Raw genomic sequence first — 22,967 nt, forward strand, 5'->3', positions numbered from 1 at the left:
TGAGAAATAGGAGGGGGCCAAGGATAGATCCTTGGGGGACACCAGAGGTAACAATGCGGGGGTGGGAAGAGAAGCCATTGCAGGTGATTCTCTGGCTACGATCATACATAATGTCACGGTTGGTTTTGACCTGGGGTCCTGATGCTCTAGGCAGCCTGTAAAATAGATTGAAGGGATTTGAAGAGTGAGTGGTAAGAGAGGTGAGCAAGACGTTGAGTGACAATACTGCATTCGAAGATCTTGGAAAGAAAGTACAGGATAGAGGTAGGTCAGTCATTTGAGAAAGTGGAGCAGAGGAATGCAGGCTTTGTGAAAACATGCATGGTGATGGCAGTTTTGAAAAAGATAGAAACAATGTCGGAGGTCAACAATGTCAGAAGGCATCAGGCCAAGAAAGAGATGCTTCGTAGCCAGGAGCTGAATCAGGGCAAGTGATGGGCTTCATGGAGGAGATATGTTTGATAAGGGGTCATGAAAGATGAGGGGAAGCTGCAGGGTGTGGGTTGGAAATGGCTGACTTGGAAGGAGGATGAGAGCTGAGGGGTAGGAAGAAGCACAGGCGGTTGAATGAATGGCTTCAATTTTGAGGGGGGGGAGGGCAGGGTTGGGGAAACTACTCACATTTTGAACCAGAAATGAGGATAGAAGATGTGGGGGAGGGAGATCAAAGGTTTGAGGCGGAGAAGAGGAATTTTGGGTTGCTCCCAGTTTCAAGATGACCCTGAAGTAATAGGAAGATTTGGCCAGACGGAATGGGATACAATATAAAGACAAGATAAAAGATCCTCTTTGAATAACTTGTAGCTAAAAATGTGTTTATGTTTCTTGCATTATGAAAATTTCAAATCTGTGGAATCATCAGCATTTGCAATTCACCTCAAACCGAGGCAGCACCATTGTGACATAGTGAAACTGGTTATTGATAGGAACATTATGAAACTTGAGTTTACAGTTAGTTCTTGGCTCAGGCAGTCGGAAGTTTGCTTGTTACCATCTAAATGTGTTGCCATGCAATTTCCCATTATTACTGCCTGACAAGCAGCAGCAAGGAAGTAAATCAGGAAAATCATTTTGATTGTGGAATCATGTTTCATTTACAAATATTTTAGCATATCAAATCCATTCAAAAAGGAACATGTATAAATTCAATATTTTAGCATTTCTCTCTTAAACGGTAAGGGAATGTAAAGAAGGAGTCATGAACTTGATCTGATAAGTCATGATGTGGAGTCATGAGGTAGAATCAGTGTAATGGCTTGCCCTGAGGCACCTATTTGTACCACATGTTTTATATTTTTCTAATTAACAATTATGAGATCTATTATGAGAACAACTTAATTGTTGGCATTATTTTGTTTGGAGAAGTGTTTGACCTCCATTTTTATAATCTCCAGAGAGTGAGCTATGAAAAGTTATCAGCTCCCTCAATGATTATGTGAATAGATGCACTGTATAGTGTCTTCAAGAGAGATGGAGAGTAAATTAGGAAGGGGGAAAATAATGACCAACTATAGCCTATAAAATATTACATACTGGCCACAAAAATCCACACGGCAGCATATCTTGGCATAAGAGGCCAAACTCCATGGCTGGCCCCACAAAAGGTCATGAGGTCGAGAGGTGGTCCTGCAATTTAAATGCCTCTAGCACACTGAGAGAACCTGGGATGTCCTTAACCCCCACCCCCTTTCCCAACCTCCAAACCACCAACCCCTCCACACTGAAGAGGTCAGAAAGTCTGACCGAAGAATCTCAGGTTTAGCATGTGTTCCTGTGTTGCAGCTTCACCAGGTTGGTACCTCATCTTTAGGTATGGCCGGTGCTGCTCCTGGCCTGCTCTTCTACCAGGGTTAGTCCCCTGGCTTGATGGTAATGGTAGAGTGAGGGATATGCCAGGCCATGAGGTTACAGATTGTGATGGAATACAATTCTGCTGCTGCTGATGGCCCATGGATGCCCAGATGCAATATCTGTTATGAATCTATCCCATTTAGCACAGTGATATCACACAGCACACTGGATGGTGTCCTCACTGTGAAGAGAGGACTTTGTCCAATGCTGTCATGGACAGATGCATCTGCGACAGGTAGATTGATGATGACAAGGTCAAGTAGGTTTTTCCCTCGTGTTGGTTCTCTGTCCACCTGCCACAGGCCCAGTATGGCAGCTATGTCCTTCAGGATTCAGCCAGCTCGGTCAGTATTGGTGCTACTGAGACACTTTTGGTGATGGACATTGAAGTCCCCCACCTAGTGTGCCTTTGTTATCCTCAGTGCTTCTTCCAAGTGGTGTTCAACATGGAGGACTGATTCATCAGCTGAGGGAAGGGCGGCAAGTGGAAATCAGCAGGAGGTTTCCTTGCCCATGATTGACCTGATGCCATCTTAATATTACTGAAAAATTCAATTTCTAAACTTGCAGATGACACCAAATTGGGGGGGTGGGGGGACAGTCAATACTGAGGAGGCCTACAACAAATTACAGGAGGACATTAATAAACTTGCAGAATGGGCATATAATTGGTAAATGAAGTTCAACACAGATAAATGTGAGCTTTTACATTTTGGTAGGAAGTATAGGGAGGTCACTTATTACTAGGAGGGTGCGAGTTTAGGTGGGGTTGAGGAACAAAAGGGATCTCGGAGTACAAATACACAAATCGCTAAAAGTTGCAACACAGATTAGGAAGGCCGTAAAAAAAGTAAACCAAGCACTTGGGATTATTCTAGAGGTATAGAATTGAGAAGTAGGGAAGTTATGCTAAACCTGTATCGAACCGAGTACTGCGTACAGTTCTGGTCGCCATATTATAAATAGGATATAGAGGCACTGGAGAGGGTGCAGAGAAGATTTACAAGGATGATACCAGAAATGCGAGGGTATAAATATCAGGAAAGGATGAATAGGCTGGCCTCTTTTCTCTTGAAAAAAGAAGGCTGAGGAATGATGTAATAGAGGTCTTTAAAATTATGAAAGGTTTTGATAAAATGGATAGAGAGAGAATGTTTCCACTTGTGGGGAAAAGCCTAACTAGAGGCCATCAATATAAGATAGTCACCAAGGAATTCAATAGGGAATTCAGAAGATACTTCTTTACCCAAAGAGTGGCGAGAATGTGGAACTCGAATAGTATAGATGCATTTAAGGGGAGGCTAGACAAGCTAATGATGGAGAAGAGAATAGAGGGGTATGCTGGGATTTAGATGAGTATAGACAGGAGGAGGCTCACATAGAAACATAGAAACATCGAAAATAGGTGCAGGAGTAGGCCATTCGGCCCTTCGAGCCTGCACCGCCATTCAATAAGATCATGGCTGATCATTCACCTCAGTACCCCTTTCCTGCTTTCTCTCCATACCCCTTAATCCCTTTAGCCGTAAAGGCCATATCTAACTCCCTCTTGAATATATCCAATGAACTGGCATCAACAACTCTCTGTGGCAGGGCATTCCACAGGTTGACAACTCTCTGAGTGAAGAAGTTTCTCCTCATCTCAGTCCTAAATGGCCTACCCCTTATCCTAAGACTGTGTCCCCTGGTTCTGGACTTCCCCAACATCGGGAACATTCTTCCCGCATCTAACCTGTCCCGTACCATCAGAATCTTATACGTTTCTATGAGATCCCCTCTCATCCTTCTAAACTCAAGTGTATAAAGGCCCAGCTGATCCAGTCTCTCCTCATGTCAGTCCAGCCATCCCTGGAATCAGTCTGGTGAACCTTCGCTGCACTCCCTCTATAGCAGGAATGCCCTTCCTCAGATTAGGAGACCAAAACTGAACACAATATTCCAGGTGAAGCCTCACCAAGGCCCTGTACAATTGCAGTAAGACCTCCCTGCTCCTAAACTCAAATCCCCTAGCTATAAAGGTCAACATGCCATTTGCCTTCTTCACCGCCTGCTGCACTTGCATGCCAACTTTCAATGACTGATGAACCATGACACCCAGGTCTCGTTGCACCTCCCCTTTTCCTAATCTGCCACCATTCAGATAATATTCTGCCTTCGTGTTTTTGCCACCAAAGTGGATAACCTCACATTTATCCACATTATACTGCATCTGCCATGCATTTGCCCACTCACCTAACCTGTCCAAATCACCCTGCAGCCTCTTAGCATCCTCCTCACAGCTCACACCACCACCCAGCTTTGTGTCATCTGCAAATTTGGAGATATTACACTCAATTCCTTCATCCAAATCATTTATATATATTGTAAAGAGCTGGAGTCCCAGCACTGATCCCTGCGGCACTCCACTAGTCACTGCCTCACATTCCGAAAAGGACCCATTTATCCCGACTCTCTGCTTCCTTTCTGCCAAGCAATTCTCTATCCATGCCAGTACATTACCCCCAATACCATGTGCTTTGATTTTGCGTCCCAATCTCTTATGTGGGACCTTGTCAAAGGCCTTTTGAAAGTCCAAATACACCACATCCACTGGTTCTCCCTTGTCCACTCTACTAATTACATCCTCAAAAAATTCCAGAAGATTTGTCAAGCATGATTTTCCTTTTATAAATCCATGCTGACTTGGACCAATCCTGTCACTGTTTTCCAAATACGCTGCTATTTCATCCTTAATAATTGATTCCAACATTTTCTCCACTACTGATGTCAGGCTAACCGGTCTATAATTACCTGTTTTCTCGCTCCCTCCTTTTTTAAAAAGTGGTGTTACATTAGTTACCCTCCAGTCCATAGGAACTGCTCCAGAGTCGATAGACTGTTGGAAAATGTTCACCAATGCATCCACTATTTCTAGGGCTACTTCCTTAAGTACTCTGGGATGCAGACAACCAGGCCCCAGGGATTTATCAGCCTTCAATTCCATCAATTTCCCCACCTAATAAGGATATCCTTCAGTTCCTCCTTCTCACTAGACCCTCGGTCCCCTAGTACCTCTGGAAGGTTATTTGTGTTTTCCTTCGTGAAGACAGAACCAAAGTATTTGTTCAATTGGTCTGCCATTTCTTTGTTCCCCATTATAATTTCACCTGAGTCCGACTGCAAGGGACCTACGTTTGTCTTCACTAATCTTTTTCTCTTCACATATCTATAGAAGCTTTTGCAGTCGGTTTTTATGTTCCCGGCAAGCTTCCTCTCGTACTCTATTTTCCCCCTCCTAATTTAACCCTTTGCCCTCCTCTGCTGAATTCTAAATTTCTCCCAGTCCTCTGGTTTGCTGCTTTTTCTGGCCAATTTAAATGCCTCTTCCTTGGATCTAACACTATTCTTAATTTCCCTTGTTAGCCACGGTTGAGCCACCTTCCCTTTTTTGTTTTTACTCTAGACAGGGATGTTGAAGTTCATCCATGTGATCTATAAATGTTTGCCATTGCCTATCCACCGTCAACCCTTTAAGTATCCTTTGCCAGTCTATTTTAGGCAATTCACGCCTCATGCCATCGAAGTTAGCTTTCCTTAAGTTCAGGACCTTAGTTTCTGAATTAACTGTGTCACTCTCCATCTTAATAAAGAATTCTACCATATTATGGTCACTCTTTCCCAAGGGGCCTCGCACAACAAGATTGCTAATTAGTCCTTTCTCATTACACATCACCCAGTCTAGGATGGCCAGCTCTCTGGTTGGTTCCTCGACATATTGGTCAAGAAAACCATCGCTAATACACTCCAGGAAATCCTCCTCCACTGAATTGCTACCAGTTTGGTTAGCCCAATCTATATGTAAATTAAAGTCGCCCATGATAACTGCTGTAACTTGATTGCACACATCCCTTATTTCTTGTTTGATGCTGTCCCCAACCTCACTACTACTGTTTGGTGGTCTGTACACAACTCCCAGCAGTGTTCTCTGCCCTTTGGTATTCCATAGCTCCACCCATACCGATTCCACATCATCCAAGCCAATGTCCTTCCTTACTAATGCATTAATTTCCTCTTTAACCAGCAACGCCACCCGCCTCCTTTTTCTTTCTGTCTATATTTCCTAAATGTTGAATAGCCCTGGATGTTGAGTTCCCAGCCTTGGTCACCCTGGAGCCATGTCTCTGTGATGCCAATTACATCATATCCATTAACTGCTATCTGCGCAGTTAATTCGTCCACCTTATTCCGAATACTCCTCGCATTGAGCACAGAGCCTTCAAGCTTGTCTTTTTTACACACTTTGCCCCTTTAGAATTTTGCTGCAATGTGGCCCTTTTTGTTTTTTGCCTTGGGTTTCTCTGCCCTCCACTTTTGCTCTTCTCCTTTCTATCTTTTGCCCCTATCTCCCTTTTATTTCCCTCTGCCTCCCTGCATAGGTTCCCATCCCCCTGCCATATTAGTTTAACTCCTCCCCAACAGCACTAGCAAACACTCCCTCTGGGACATTGGTTCCGGTCCTGCCCTGGTGCAGACCTTCTGGTTTGTACTGGTCCCACCTCCCCCAGAATCGGTTCCAATGCCCCAGGAATTTGAATCCCTCCCTTCTGCACCACTCCTCAAGCCACGTATTCATCTGAGCTATCCTGCGATTCCTACTCTGACTAGCATGTGGCACTGGTAGCAATCCTGAGATTACTACTTTTGAGATCCTACTTTTTAATTTAGCTCCTAGCTCCCTAAATTCGTCTCGTAGGACCTCATCCCGTTTGTTACCTATATCGTTGGTACCTATATGCACCACGACAACTGGCTGTTCACCCTCCTTTTTCAGAATGTCCTGCACCTGCTCCGAGACATCCTTGATCCTTGCACCAGAGAGGCAACATACCATCCTGGAGTCTCGGTTACGGCCGCTGAAACACCTATCTATTCCCCTTACAATTGAATCCCCTATCACTATCGCTCTCCCACTCTTTTTCCTGCCCTCCTGTGCAGCAGAGCCAGCCATGGTGCCATGAACTTGACTGCTGCTGTCCTCCCCTGATGAGTCAACCCCCTCAACAGTACTCAAAACGGTGTATCTGTTTTGCAGGGGGATGACTGCCTGGGACCCCTGCACTACCTTCCTTGCTCTACTCTTCCTGTTGGTCACCCATTCCCTATCTGGCTGTGTACCCTTTACCTGCGGTGTGACCAACTCACTAAACATGCTATTCACGAGATTCTCAGCATCGTGGATACTCCAGAGTTCATCCACCCGCAGCTCCAGTGCCACAATGCGGTCCGTCAGGATCTGCAGGCGAATGTACTTCCTGCACACATAGTCATCAGGGACACCGGAAGCGTCCCTGACTTCCCACATAGTACACGAGGAGCATAACACGTGTCCGAGCTCTCCTGCCATGACTTAACCCTTAGATACACTTAAATTGGCAACAGCAATGTTAAAAGGTTACTTACTGATATAAAAAGAAAAAGAAAAACTACTTACCAATCATCAGCCAATCACTTACCCCCTTGGCTGCGACATCACCTTTCGTATTCTTTCTATTTTTTTGTCTTCTCCCTATAGCTGCACAAGCACGCCTTTATAGGCCTCTGCCGATCCCCGGACTCACGCCTCAGCGACCACGAACTCCCACTGCCTCTCGCAGCCTTTATAGGCCTCTGCCGATCCCCGGACTCACGCCTCAGCGACCACGAACTCCCACTGCCTCTCGCAGCCTTTATAGGCCTCTGCCGATCCCCGGACTCACGCCTCAGCGACCACGAACTCCCGCTGCTTCTCGCGGCCTTTATAGGCCTCTGCCGATCCCCGGACTCACGCCTCAGCGTCCACGAACTCCCGCTGCCTCTCGCGGCCTTTATAGGCCTCTGCCGATCTCCGGACTCACGCCTCAGCGACCAGTGGAGGCTCGAGTGGAGCATAAACGCTGGCATGGACTAGTTGGGCCAAATGGCCTGTTTCTGTGTCATATATCCTATGTAATCCTATGTACTCAAAATTCATCCTATGATTTTGCATAGCTGGTATGTACCTGTATCTGTGAAATAAGTATGCACAAAACATGCAACTGTATGTAATATGGGCAACATATATTTGTGGAGTTTTTTTCAACCCAATTTTTTCCCTTTCTTTCTTTGAGGCATTTATTCATTGTTGGGATACAGCGCTAAAAGTGCCAGATAACCTTGTTCTCAAAGTAGTCATTATTCTTTTTATATATAATTATTAGTCATGTATGAGTCTAGACAGCAATAGGGGCAAAGTAGATTTGGCCAAACCTCTCCTCAGCCAGCCTCCATACATGCTGATCTCTAGAAGAATTGCTGGATAATGATCAGAAGTGGGAATCCTGGCTAATTTTCCCCTTCCTAACCCAAGGGTGCTGAGGCCAATTGCAGAGAACAGCAGACTCATCTCAGACCAGGGATCGAACTTGGGTGCCTCCTGTGTCAACCGTGGCTCAGTGGTAGCACTCTCGCCTATTAGTCAGAACTTGCAGGGTCAAGTTCCATGCCAGGGAATTAAGTACATAATCCAGATTTCATTGCTGTACTGAGGGAGTGCCACACTGTCGGAGGTGCTGTCTTTTAGATGAGGCGTTAAAGAGAAGGCCCGTCTACCCTCTCAGCTTGACGTAAATGATCCTTAGCACTATTTTGAAGAAGAGTAGGGGAGTTCGCCCCAGTGTCCTGGCCAATATTTATCATTCAACCAACATCACTAAAACAAAGAGATCAATTGGCCGTTACAGTTGTTTGTGGAATCCCGCACTGCTCAAATTGGTTGCCACATTTCCTACATCGCAACAGTGACTACACTTCAAAAACACTTCATTGGCAGTAAAGCGCTTTGGGATGTCCTGAGGCCGTGAAAGACAGTATATAAATGCAAGTCTTTTTATGTTTCCTGGTCTGTATGATACTTGTTGGTGTAGCGATCTCCAGGTAGGCAGAGGAAACATTTCAAAGACACCCTCAAAGCTTCCTTTATTAAGTGCAACATCCCCACCGACACCTGGGAGTCCCTGGCCAAAGACCGCTCTAAGTGGAGGAAGAGCATCTGGGAGGGCGCTGAGCACCTTGAGTCTCGTCGCCAAGAGCCACAGAAAACAAGTGCAGGCAGCGGAAGGAGTGTGCGGCAAACCAGTCCCACCCACCTTTTCCTTCAACGATTGTCTGTACCACCTGTGACAGAGACTGTAATTCCCGAATTGGACTTTACAGTCACCTGAAAACTCACTTTTAGAGTGGAAGCAAGTCTTCCTCGATTTCGAGGGACTGCCTATGATAATGATGATGATTATGCTTTTTTTTCATTTTTTATGTATAGATGTGTGTATAAAATGTATGCAAGGCATCCTACAACTTGGTTAACAGTAATCTGATCTAGTGAAGGAACGGAGTTAAAATCTATCCAGGTTTTCTTAAATGTGGTTCAAAACACAACCACTTGTTGTAGTCTACTGATTTAATGCAACATTTGCTTTCACTGGCATGACTGCAGGTTAGCAACAGATCATAAATTTGTATTTCATAGTGAGAAACTATTTTGGTTTTACAATACACTTTTTGCAATGCCAAGTAAAATACTAGGTCACAAAAAGAAACCCAGTTCTTCAGTATCTGGTGACTAGTGGCTGTGGTCGGGAACCTGTTTCTGAGCAAGAGCCGAGAATCAGCTCTACATCTGGATGTAGATTGTGTTACAGTTCTGAGTTACAAAAGCAATGCAGCACAATATCAGTATTTTTCAGTGTCAAGTGTCTTAAGCTTATTACCATAACAGGGACCGAGGTTTAACGCATTCACTGGTCTCATGAGAGGTACTGTTAATAATTTCAATGGGTTCTTTGCTAATGTATATCTGTAGTCTTCTAAACAGAGATTAGATTCGCAGACGGGGTTAAAACTTGTTCTTAGCTGAAAATTCTGACTATGTCCCCAGTGGCTGACCATCAGCATAGTCCATTTTTCCTTTAATAAATCTGTTTTATATGGACTTCACAGGGTGAAAAAGACTAGAGTCTTGGGCAGAGCCAACTGATTGACGTGCATTTCATTATGATACTAAGTCACGATCTCAGAACTGTCAGGGCCAATTTTTGCTTCTCGATGGTTGTTTTCTGGAGCAGGCCGGCCTATTTGAGAAGCTACTGCCATGACCATAGTTACCGTATCAAATCTGAGGAGACAGGCCTTCTTTTGTTGGCTCACAAAGGCTGTAATTATTGACTATAGTCGGCATATTTATATATAGATCTCTCATTACATACCACAATCCTCACAACAAGATTATTTTAAGAAAATGACAAACTAATGAGTCAATGCTGCAATCACGGGTTTCAATCTATTTTTGAGGGTTTGTGTAAAATTCAGTCCTGTAAACTGGATGAATTGCTATGTGGGATGGTAGGTGTGGCTGAAAATAGATTAACTCATAAGCCGGAAAAAAAACTAGCAGGCACTTGCACAAGATTTTTACTTGGCTGTTTCTCTCACCAATTATCTCAAAGGCACGCCTCCACGGGTACCAATCGTCCCCCAGTACCTTGTCCAAGTGGACATGTTTCACGCATGAGTCTTCATAATGTCCACAGGGCATTTGCCAGTGACGGGGAGGGGACAGGGGGTGAGGGGAGGGCGAGAGGTCATAAAGCTCAATCCTGTCTTTGCCCAACATACACACCTACACATTTCCAGCAGGGGACACTATATAGCAATCAGGAGTGGGAAACCTGGCCATTTCTTCCCGCCCTAATGCTGAGGCCAACTGAAGTACTCCTATTGCCACATAGCTGCGACCACGCACATTCCCAGAATCGAGCCAAGGACCTTCCTGTTACATTTTACTTATTAGATAAATTCCCTGACAAACAAACCAGTTTTCCACCACCTATAAATAATAAATCCAGCTTATAAACATTGCTCCCTGTTATGTATGCAAAAAAGGTTCAAACTGAGTACTGTTTAACGAAGCAAGGTACAACCTTGGCTCTGCTTTATTTAGGCCCAAAGTGCCTGACTTTCACTGCGTGCTGCTCAGTGGCCTCCAACAATGACGCCATCTGGTGGCTACAAACAGAATGTACATACATAACAATTTGCTCCTCTGAGATCTTATCACAGTCTTTCACAGGTTGAGACGGTCCGGTGCTTTGCACTCCTGAGTTGACCGTCTCAGTTCGATTCCAGTCTTGGGTGAGTGTGTGGGGTCTGTTGTGGCTGATGGCTGGATGACTGACTTGGTGGGGGTGGCAGTGGCTATGTTAGGAATTCCAAGTCCATTTTTATTGAACAGGTCAGTGATGGAAATTCCAGGTTCACTGATGACCCTCGAGTCCTCTGAAGACTGCTGGTAGTTTGGTGGTTATCGCTGGTTTCTTCGTCCAACTGTTCTGGCTCGTGTATGTGCCTCAGCTTTGTCTGATCCATGTGTTTCTGCAAGTTTGCCCATTCTTAAGCTTAATAACGAATACTCTGTTGCCTTTCTTGGCCATGACCATACCAGCGATCCATTTGGGACCCTGTCCATAGTTCAACATATATACAGGATCATTAACAGAAATCTCGCATGACACAGTTGCGCGATCGTGGTACCCTTGTTGACTTTGTCTACTGTATTCAACATGATTATTTAAATCCAGGTGTACCAGAAATAGCTTAGTCTTAAGACCTCCTTTCATCATGACTTCAGCAGGCGAGACCCCTGTGAGTGTGTGGGGTCTTGTCCTACTGTAACTCAGCAGTATGCAGGACAAGTGGGTCTGCAGTGACCCTTGGGTCACTCTCCTTATGCTTTGCTTGATAATTTGTACTGCACGTTCAGCTTGCCCGTTGGACACAGGCTTGAACGGTGTTGACCTTACATGTTTTATGCCATTGAGTTTCACAAACTCCTGAAACCCCTGACTGGTGAAGCACTACCCATTGTCACTCACCACTATGTCAGGCAGACCATGTGTCGCGAACATGACATTGAGATTATCTATGGTTGTCATGGACGTGCTGGATGAGATGATTATGCATTCTATCCACTTCGAATAAGCGTCCACCACCACTAAAAACATCTTGCCCAGGAAGGGACCTGCACAATCTACATGGGTCCTGGACCAAGGTTTGGATGGCCATGACCACAGACTCAGTGGGATTCTGCTGGTACTTTGCTGAGCTGCATGCAGATGTTGCACTGATGCACTTGCGGTGGACTATAGAGGGCCCAGACTCATCATACTCCAGTTTGCTGATCCACATTTGCTGGAAGGTGGAGAGAGAAGCCAAGATGGATCCTGTGTGGAGAGAGTGAGTGGACTTGGCGTGTGTTCTCTAGAGTTTGCAAACAAAGATTCTTGTATTTTCGTCGTCAAATGTTATGTATGCAATAAAGGGTCAAACTGAGTGCTGTTTAACTAAGCAAGGTACAACCTTGGCTCTGCTTTATTTAGGCCCAAAGTGCCTGACTCTCAAAATGGCTGGCCTTTTATACCTGAGAAGCACCATGTGCGTGCTGCTCAGTGGCCTCCAACAATGCTGCCATCTGGTGGCTACAAACAGAATATACATACATGACACCCCCTCCCCCCTTTCCCTGCCCCTACACTTGCTTAAAAATCTGTTCCATCTGTAACTTTTTCGAGTTCTGCCGAAGGGTCATCGACCTGAAACGTTAATTATGTTTCTCCCTTCACAGATGCTGCCTGACCTGCTGAATATTTCCAGCATTGTCTGTTTTAGTTTCAGATATTTTGCTTTTGTGTTTGTTATAAACATTGTTGTTGGGGCACATGTATTTTTTGCTTGACTTTCCTGCCCGCCCTATGCAAAAGCAAATTCTTCATTACACAATAAGAACAACTTGCATTTATATAGCACTTTTAACATTAAAAAAAAGTCCCAAGTGCTTCACAGCAGCTTAAGGACGCCGGGCTAAAGAATGAGTTATTAAGAGGGGGTGACCAAAAGCTTGGTCGAAAAGGTGGGTTTAATGGGGGGTCCTAAAGGAGGAGAGGGAAGTGGAGAGGCAGAAGGATTTAGGAAGGGAAGTCATGAAAATAGGGCTGAGAATGCGAACGCCACAGTTGTTAATGGTGGGGCAAAAGGAGAAAGGATTCAGAAGAGGCCAGAGTCAGAGGAACAGATGGTTAGGGGAGTGGGTGGACAGCATGTAAGGAAAGAATCCATAACCATAACAGGAAGAATTGATTGCATCTTTGTGATCTGGTCCAACTATTCCCATCCTCTCACTCAGCTTTATCTGGAGACTACAGAAAGATAGAAGGAAAGAAAGAAAGGAGAGGAGAGAAAGAGTGAAGGAGAGAAAGAGGGACAGAAAGAGAGGGACAGAAAGAGAGAAAGAAAGAGGCAGAGAAAAGAGAGAAAAGATAAGAAAAAAAGAGAGTAACAAAGATTTAAGCAAAAGAAAGAAAAAGAATAAGAAAGGATAGATAGATAGATAGATAGTGTAGTATATGTAGGCACCTTTATAATGACTTCACGAAGCAGTGTATGATACATAAACTGTGTAGACCTGTAGTCCTTTATTTGCAGCTACTGAGTGAGGACAACAAGCTGTGAGTTCCTTTTTATACTGGGTTACCTGCAGTGTGCAGGCAACCCTTAGGTCTCCAGCAGCAGCACCCTCTGGTGTACAGGTAAGGTGTGTACAGTATAAGGGTGCATTCAGTGTGGCATAACAGTGTTACAGACATCACACAGTAACAGGCATGCATACACAACAATACTCCCCCCTGAGCATTTTTCATATCCTTATTGTCATGCCCAGGGGAGGTTATCAGTGGTGGGCTATGGGAGATTGTGGTGAGGGTTGTGTGATTGCCAGGTGTGACCCCTGTGCTTGAGGCTGGCCTCGTATGTTTCCCCTCCCTCACACACAGACCATGTGGGTGTTACTGTTGTGGAATCCCTCGGGGGGGTAGCCACGGCAGCAGTGGGTGGGGTGTATACACTGTGATGTGGGTAGTTGTGGGGTGGTGGGCAGGGCCACAAGACTGGGTGGACTCCTTGTCCACCAATTGGGATGAGGGTCAGGTCATGGAAAGTTGTTGAGGCCAATTCACTAAATATATTCAAAAAGGAGTTAGATGTAGTCCTTACAACTAGGGGGATCAAGGGGTATGGCGAGAATGCAGGAATGGGTTACTGAAGTTGCATGTTCAGCCATGAACTAATTAAATGGCGATGCAGGCTCGATGGGCCGAATGGCCTACTGCTGCACCTATTTTCTATGTTTCTATGTTTCTATCCCAGGGTTTGCCAGGAAAGCTGCGGGTTTTGGCCTCATGCTCCTGGTGTTGGCCCTTGTGGCCAGGGGCTGTAGGGCTGGTCTGGTGCAGGTTGCCATTGGTGGTGGATGGGCTGCCCATTGACCGCTGTCCCTGTAGTGGGTCTGCTCCCACTGGCTGTTTGTGTGTCCTGCAAGGGGCATTACATTTGTTCCAAAGTTCCAGGCTACATGGTCAGGTAGCCTGCTGGACCTGGGGGTCTCCCAAAGGGGGATTCCATTGGCATCAGCATGGTCCCTGTAGGACCCAATGTCCTTTGGAAGTGTCCTACCAGTATACATGACACCTTGGCTCTGATCACACATAGTCGAGCCTTCATTATACATTCTAGCATTTGCATCACTTTTGGGTATCCTGGTTTCAACAAACATGGTTACATTAGGCATTTCACATTCTCTATCATTATTGTTAAGCATAATAAACTTGTTCTTAACCTTACTGACACCTGCATTCATCTCATTAGTCACATTAGTTAAACCAGCATCACAATTCATGGTTACATTGCATACATTTTCATACTTGCACCCTTTAATTGCATCTTTAGCTTTAAAGTCCGTGTACTCAAATAGTTGAAACTTCCCCTTTAAATTTTGTTGGTTACCGGTCTCCTTTAAGGGAGCCTTCAAATCCGATTGGCCGCTCGGTGTCACGTGATGCTCCTCCATGCTCACTCGTGATATGGCCACGGCTATTTTGATTACAAGTTTTTCTCCTTGTGGTGCTGGTTTTGCAGCCATTTCCTGGCTTTCCTGCAGGTGGGCTGTGGTGGTCTTTTCTTCCACAGGGCCACTTCGCCTGATGTGGACCGGGTTCATCCAATTCCTGCCCAGCAACGTGGGACCGTCGCCGGCTACAATCCACAGGGAGAGTTTGTTCAACACACCACCTTGGGAGACCTGGACGTCTACGCTGTCAACGATTTGGATTTTACCTTTGGTATGGGTGAGCAGCTTCGCCTGGACAGGAGACAGTTTTGGTCGATTGGCAGAATTTATCCAAATTTTTTCCAAGGTCATTTGGCTCATCACAGACTGGCTCGCCTCGATCTCCATAGAAACTGGGACCCCATCGATGTCTACTTTCATCGTCCATGGAGAACTTTCGGTGGAGCAGGTATGAGTTCCATACTCTTCTTCCAGGGGTTGAGCAACTTCACCTTCCTCTGTGTCAGAGCCCCAGTGATCAGCCAACTCATCAGAGACACGGTGAGTAAAGCTTTTTCTGCACATCCTTTGAAGATGCCTTTTCTCTTTGCATGCATAGTCTTTGTAGTGGCACTGGAGGGCCCTGTGGTTTCCTCCACAGCGCCAGCACGGGGCTAGCTGGTTTGCCCCATGTGGCGGACTCAGGGTTGCGGGACTCGGGGCAGCGTTTCTGCCCTTAGAAGTATCAATGCGGTGCACTGCTCTTGTCGGTTTAGAGTCCCTTCATTTAGGTGGTCGCCAAAGTCACACGGTGCAGCCAGTCTCCTTAAGTGTTCCAATCTTGCTGCAAAAGCGTCACAATCTTCCCCATCGGTAAATTGATAAAAGTTGCTGAGATTCGACATGCTGAGCGTGTGGTTCGTGACCTCGTATTCTCGTCTCCAGTTGTAGCGTACGTAGGCACCTTTAGTAATGACTCCACGAGGCAGGGTATGATACTTAAACTGTGTAGACCTGTGTAGGTCTCCAACAGCAGCACCCTCTGGTGTACAGATAAGGTGTGTACAGTGTAAGGGTACATTCAGTGTGGCATAACAGTGTTGCAGACATCACACAGTAAACAGGCATGTATACACAACAGATAGATAGGCAGACAGACAGGTAGGCAGACAGAAAAAGAACTTCCCAAACAATCAAATACTTTTGAAGTGTAGTACACACTTGGGCCCAAATTTGGTGAATGTCCCCGCCCATCTAAGTGCCGCCTAAAGGACTGCCGATGGCTGCCGAGGTCCCTGATGGTTCTTCGGGCGGGGTTTTCATCACCCAGGTCCCTTGAAGGTCGCTGCCAATCTGGGCGGGAGCCAGCGGGAGCAGCAAAGGCGCTTGCCGCCCAAGTGCCGCCGAGGATGGAGTCGGGCCCACGGAGGGTTGGACACCTAAAAAGAAAAAGCATGAAAAAAAAACATCTGACGACCTTCAGGGGACCCCATCCAAGTAAGTCCCTGTAAAGAAATACATTTAAAAAATGTCACCAACCTGTTTTCTCCCACCTTCACATTTCCCGTTGAGGACAGAGCTAGCTGCACTCAGTGGTCCACCGCCGTCCTGCCGCCAGCTCCAGACGACTCCCGCCCGCATGAATACGGCATCTCGGAGGGCGGGAGCAGAATTACGCGTATCGGCCTTCCGCTGACGTGTCGGCAGGTGCTTCCTGGCGGCTCTCCCCTCCCACCCGCTCCAGGCCACGACGAAAGTGGCACTGGTCGGTTCAAGCAGAGGAATGTCGGCGGCAGTGGGCGGTAGTGGGCGGTAGTGGGCGGCAGTGGGCGGTAGTGGGCGGCAGTGGGCGGTAGTGGGCGGCAGTGGGCGGTAGTGGGCGGCAGTGGGCGGTAGTGGGCGGCAGTGGGCGGCAGTGGGCGGTAGTGGGCGGCAGTGGGCGGTAGTGGGCGGCAGTGGGCGGCAGTGGGCGGTAGTGGGCGGCAGTGGGCGGTAGTGGGCGGCAGTGGGCGGTAGTGGGTGGTAGTGGGCGGTAGTGGGCGGCAGTGGGCGGTAGTGGGCGGCAGTGGGCGGTAGTGGGCGGTAGTGGGCGGTAGTGGGCGGCAGTGGGCGGTAGTGGGTGGCAGTGGACGTTGAGTGCATCAATTTCGGGCCCTTTAAGGTTTTTGGCTCCCTGTGTATAAAGCCATGCCACATCGACTAATAATATATTAAGGGGGCTAAATTAGACAGTCCCCAAAATTGGGCATGGGGATCACAATGCAGGATTATCCCGCGCCTGCTCAATGTGATGCAGGCAGCATGTTAACATTGTGCTGCCTGATCGTTACCATGGTTGTAGCGTACAGCTAGCACCAACCACATTGTTAAGTGGCTGCAAGTCTCAGCAGCGGGCCCAAAATTGAGAGATGCTAGCATGAGTTTAAGCTAGCCTTAGAGGGGAGGTGCATTGTGGCTGGAACAGGTGGTGGAAGTCCATGTACAAGTCACACTGACATGAAAAAAGTCTGAATAATGGCAGAACATGGGAGAGAGCATGCTCCAAGATTCTCGGATGCTGCACTGATGGCCTTGGTGGAGGAGGTAGAAAGGAGGAGAGTGCTGTATTCACAGGGAGCCTGGAGGCCCTCCAGACAAATGCTCAGAAGGGAGCGGGACCAGATAGCCACGGCAGTCTATGTCAGGAGTCAAGCCCTGAGGACCTGGATGCAGAAACACAAATAGTTCAATGACCTCACACGAGCAGTCAAGGTCAGTGAATTAATCTTCAAATGTCATATCCCACCACTAACCTCAGACACTGCTCAATGCACCACGCCCCCATCACTCACCTACCAAAAATCTCTATCAATAATGACCCATAAGTAACATCCATAGCTGAACCTCACCCTCATATACTTAGCACTGCTTCACACCCACAGCTCACAGCCTGCACACACTACCAGCTATTCAACCATGACAGCCATATCATCCAAACAGATTGCCCCAAACTCACTGACAAACTTCCCTCTTTCTTGCAAGACAACCAGAGGCAACAGGACCTAACCTGCAAGGGACAGGCGCGTCTACATGTTCTTATTCACATGGAGGAGATGGTGCTGGCCATTATTGGAACGGCCATTGCTGACGCCGTGGCCAGTGGCGGGGCTGAAACCATTGGAGGCGACTGTATCCTCATACATTATCCTCCTTCTCACAACCCACTTCCCCTTCATCCCAAAATCTCTTCTGATTTACAAGCTGCGGATGGAGTAAGCATGCACCTCTTACTTGCCCCCGCTCCCTGCATCATAACCTTACCCATGTGCCTTTCTCCTTTCAGATACCCAAGAAGTGCAACCTGGCTAGGAAATGGTGGAAGAATAACAGGTGGAAGAGCAACAAGATACCGATGATGAAGAAACACCGTCACTCGATTTCACACTCGCAGCCACCAGCTCAGATATTGACATTGCGTGTAATTTAAAGAATAGCTCAGAAGCAGAATCTATACATGGTGAGACACCAGGCATGAGTGGTCTGCAGCCAGGGCTGGTTGATAGTCTACATGGAGTGGTCAGGCTGATCTTGCAGTAATTTGTTCATCATATAAAATCTTGTGCTGAAAGAAGTTGCTTCCAGACATGGGGGGCTTGGTACGGCTTCCTCTGGGAATTGAACATGACTGGGAGAATGAAGAGAGGCCATGCAGAGCAGGACAAGCTGCTAGAAGAGGGAGGAGAAGAATGAAATGGTCACTCAGCAAGAGGCCATATCCACTGAGGGTCGTTAGGGAGCATTTCTCTTACCTCAATTTCAGCGAGGACCAATGCTCGAGACGTCTTCGCTTCACAAAAGAGGTTGTGAGTGAAATCTGCTGCAGCCACAACTGCAGTCTGAGAGCAGGGCAAGGGCAGGATTGCCTGTGGCTGTCAAGGAGACCGTGGCTCTTAATCTTTATGCATCTGACACCTTTCACATTGCTGCTGGAAATAGAAGCAATATCTCACAGTTTGCAGTGCACGGCTGCATAAGGGAGGTCACTGAGACTCCCTATACACAGAGAAAATTTCATCGCACTCCCTCTTGCAAGAGACAAGCAGGTGGAGCGAGCACAAGGGTTTGTTGGGATTGCAGGCTGGTACAAGGTGCCATTGACTGCACTCACATGCTCCTCATGTGAACTCGGCCATTTTCACTAACCGAAAGGGATTGCATACCTTAATGTGCAGCTCGAGTGCGACTACAGGCAGCACACCTCACAGGTGAATATCCATTATTCTGATAGCAGCCACCATTCATTCCTTCATTCCTTCATGGAAGAAGGGATTGAGTGTAATATAGTCAAGTTTGCTGATGATATAAAGATGGGAGGAAAAGCAATGTGTGAGGAGACACAAAAAAATCTGCAAAGGGACATAGACAGGCTAAGTAAGTGGGCAAAAATTTGGCAGATGGAGTATAATGTTGGAAAGTGTAAGGTCATGCACTTTGGCAGAAAAAAATCAAAGAGCAAGTTATTATTTAAATGGAGAAAGATTGAAAAGTGCCGCAGTACAGCGGGACCTGGGGGTACTTGTGCATGAAACACAAAAGGATAGTATGCAGGAACAACAAGTGACCAGGAAGGCCAATGGTATCTTGGCCTATATTGCAAAGGGGATGGAGTATAAAAGCAGGGAAGTCTTGCTACAGCTATATAAGGTATTGGTGAGGCCACACCTGGAATACTGCGTGCGGTTTTGGTTTCCATATTTCCGAAAGGATATACTTGCTTTGGAGGCAGTTCAGAGAAGGTTCACTAGGTTGATTCCGGGATGAGGGGGTTGACTTATGAGGAAAGGCTGAGTAGGTTGGGCCTCTACTCATTGGAATTCAGCAGAATGAGAGGTGATCTGATCGAGACGTATAAGATTATGAGGGGGCTTGACAGGTGGATGCAGAGAGGATGTTTCCACTGATGGGGGAGACTAGAACTAGAGGGCATGATCTTAGAATAAGTGGCCGCCCACTTAAAACAGAGAAGAGGAGAAATTTCTTCTCTCAGAGGGTTGTAAATCTGTGGAATTTGCTGCCTCAGAAAGTTATGGAAGCTGTGACATTGAATAAATTTAAGACAGAAATAGACAGTTTCTTAAACGATAAGGGGATAAGGGGTTATGTGGAGCAGTTGGGGAAGTGGAGCTGAGTCCATGATCAGATCAGCCATGATCTTATTAAATGGCAGAGCAGGCTCGAGGAGCCGTATGGCCTACTCCTGCTCCTATTTCTTATGTTCTTATGTTCTTATTCTGGGGCAGTCCTCTGTGCTACCTGTATGTGACACACGGCGCCAAGTCAAAGGCTGGCAACTGGGCAACAGGGGTTTATGACTGTGGTTAGGAACCTAATTACATGTGCGCAGCAGACCTACAATGAGAGCCATGCTGCCACAAGGAACATTATAGAGCTCACCGTCATCAACCTCAAGCCCTGGAGGAGTCCTGCAGTACTCAGCAGAGAACTACACCTCTCCATTCACTAACAGTTCCACACTCCTTACTTTTCATCGATCACTGACCATCACATCATCCTCTTTCTGACAACACAAAAAATAGAAACCACCAGAAAATGCAAATTCAATTGAGGAGACTGCAGATGGTCTTGGAGGAGGATCTTGAGCAGCTCTGGGCCTACAGGCCCCAGCTTTAGCCTGCACCATCTCAGTCTAGGCTGCAGCAGTCTGGACTAGCTGGCTGACGGGCAACAGCAAGGACACTGGCGGATTGGCAGAGGTTGGAGCAGAAATACTGTCTCCCTGAGAGGACAGCAGGTTCCTGCTCCATGGAGCCACTGTCACTTCCCGGGGCTGCACTTCAGCAATTCTGCTGATCTGCTGGAGAACAGGTTCATGGATTTCTGTAACGTTTGAACAGTGTCAGCAGTCTGAACTTGTAAGGCAACGGTCTGAGATTCCACTGCAGGACTCAGACCTTTGATGGAAGCTGTGTGTGCTGCAATGGAAGTTGTGACATCAGTCATCAGACACTGCACAATGGTGGGTTCCACTGGTGTGCTGATGGAGGTGATCACCCAATCCATGTTGGAAAGGATGGGCTCCAAGCTCTGCGCAAAGCCCTGTACCAAGTTGGAGCTGGACCCCTCCATGCTCTTTGACATTGAGCGCAGTCTTTTCTGGCAGGATTTCCAGTGCACCAAACATTTGGTTATGTAAACACATCAGCTTTCTTCTGTAGCCTAGCCCAGCAAAGTCCTCATCTGACTACCTACTAGTGTGTGATCTTGCCTTCTGGTGAGCTGGCACCTGCAATATCCTTTCTCTGCACCCTGGACCCTGTACACTTGTGTCTCATCACATGCAGATCCCTCCTCTTTCCTAGCTTGTAAAATCCGTGCAGTGTCAGTATCTGAGCTGGTGGCTGCAAGTATAAGATCGAGTGACAGTGTCTCTTCATCTTCACTGGCTTCTTCCTCTACCTCCACTGACTGGGAAGGTTCCAGTATTCGGGTAAATTAAATGAAAAAGGGACAAGGGTTGGGTTGTGGTGAGAGAAGAGAAGAAAGTAAGAAGTGCTGCTTACACCATCTGCAGCTTGTGAGTCAGAAGAGATTGTGGGATGAAGGAGAAGTGAGAAGAGAGAAGGAGGATTAGATGTGCTGATACTTTCATCATCAATCGCTTCAGCAAAACCAGTGGCCATGGCCTCAGAGATGCCCCTTCCCATAATGGCCAACACTGTCTCCTCCAGGGGAGTTAAAATGTGCAGGCATGCCTATCCTCCTCCAGTCTTTCCTCCTGTTATGTGCCAACTTCTCCTACAAGAAAGAGGGAAGTGTGTCAGTGGGTGGCTGCAAAATGTTTGGGTGATGTGGCTGACATGGTTCAATAGTTGAATTGTGGGTGTGAAGCTTGCAACAGTGCTACGTATGTGAGGGTAAGGTAAACCATATGAATTGACGAGTTGAGTACTGATTGACAGAGATTGTTGGTAGATGGGTGATGGGGATGTGGTGAATTGAGCAGTGGGTAAGGCTATTGGTGCAGTTGGTAGGATATGTCATTTGAAGATTGAACTCATTCACCTTGATTCATGTCAGGTCGTTCCTGCACCACATTCATGTCCTTGCAGCAACACTCCTGGCACTGACCTCTACTTACTTGTTCCCACTGCCTTCTGAACACAAGTCTCCAGGCCCTCCTGCCCCCTGTAGATACAGGATGTCACTCCTTCTCTCCATATCTTGCACCAAGACCTCCAGTACAGTGTCTGAAAACCTTGGTGCCCACTCTCTTGCGTGTTCAGCCATTCCTCACACTTTCAGAGCACAGATTCAGCACACAAAGGACTCCCACCACTTCTTCCGGCCGCAAAGCACCTACCCTTTAAGAGGTGCAGTTTGCCTTTAAGTAGCACTAGCCACCCGCGAGATTGGCCCCCTGCTGATGCATGCAGCCCATGAACGGCGCGAGTAGGGCTGGCTGCATGCAGCAATCATGTAAAGCAGCAGGCAGCAAGAATTCAACGTGCTGCCTGTAACACAGTGACTGGGTGCCAGTTAATTATGCACCATGATCCCCACACCTGTTTTCGGGGGTTATCAATTGTTATCCAATTTAACACCCCAAGGTCTTGATTCCACATGTGCAGTGTCATAGAAGATCAACTTGAGTGTATAAAATATATATTATATAAAATAACTAAAAGAAGTAAAGGCTGGACTGCCACCCCCCGTATTTAGATGACATTCATAAACTGAAATATTATATAAACCCACGGTTGAATTATAGCCTTGAGTCAATCCCAGATGCCTGTCGTTCTAAACCGCAAGTAGAAAATAAACTTATCAATCACTAACGAGGGCCTTTTAATGCTAGAATACTTGTGACACAATGTTAGGTGCCTTCAGGTGGAATGTTTTGATCAGCTATTATGGCCCTGAAATCCCGGTTTCTTCTTCCCGCGGGCGTCCGACTAAAAATAAGAGAAAAGATGCGCACTTACCTTTTGGTCAAATGCCCACCAGAGATTTCGGACTCGAGGCCTCCTCTTCTTGCGCAACGGAGTGCGTTCACGTTGGGACGTCCGGAGGAGTCACGTGGGCCTGGACACCCAATCACGTTAAAGTATTTTCTCATTCATAGTAATAGGAGTTTCGTAAATCCGAGACCCTTATTACTATGAATGAGAAATACCCGCAAACACCCAAA

The sequence above is a fragment of the Pristiophorus japonicus genome, chromosome 13 (genome assembly GCF_044704955.1).
Source record: "Pristiophorus japonicus isolate sPriJap1 chromosome 13, sPriJap1.hap1, whole genome shotgun sequence".
Taxonomy (NCBI): Eukaryota; Metazoa; Chordata; class Chondrichthyes; family Pristiophoridae; genus Pristiophorus; species Pristiophorus japonicus.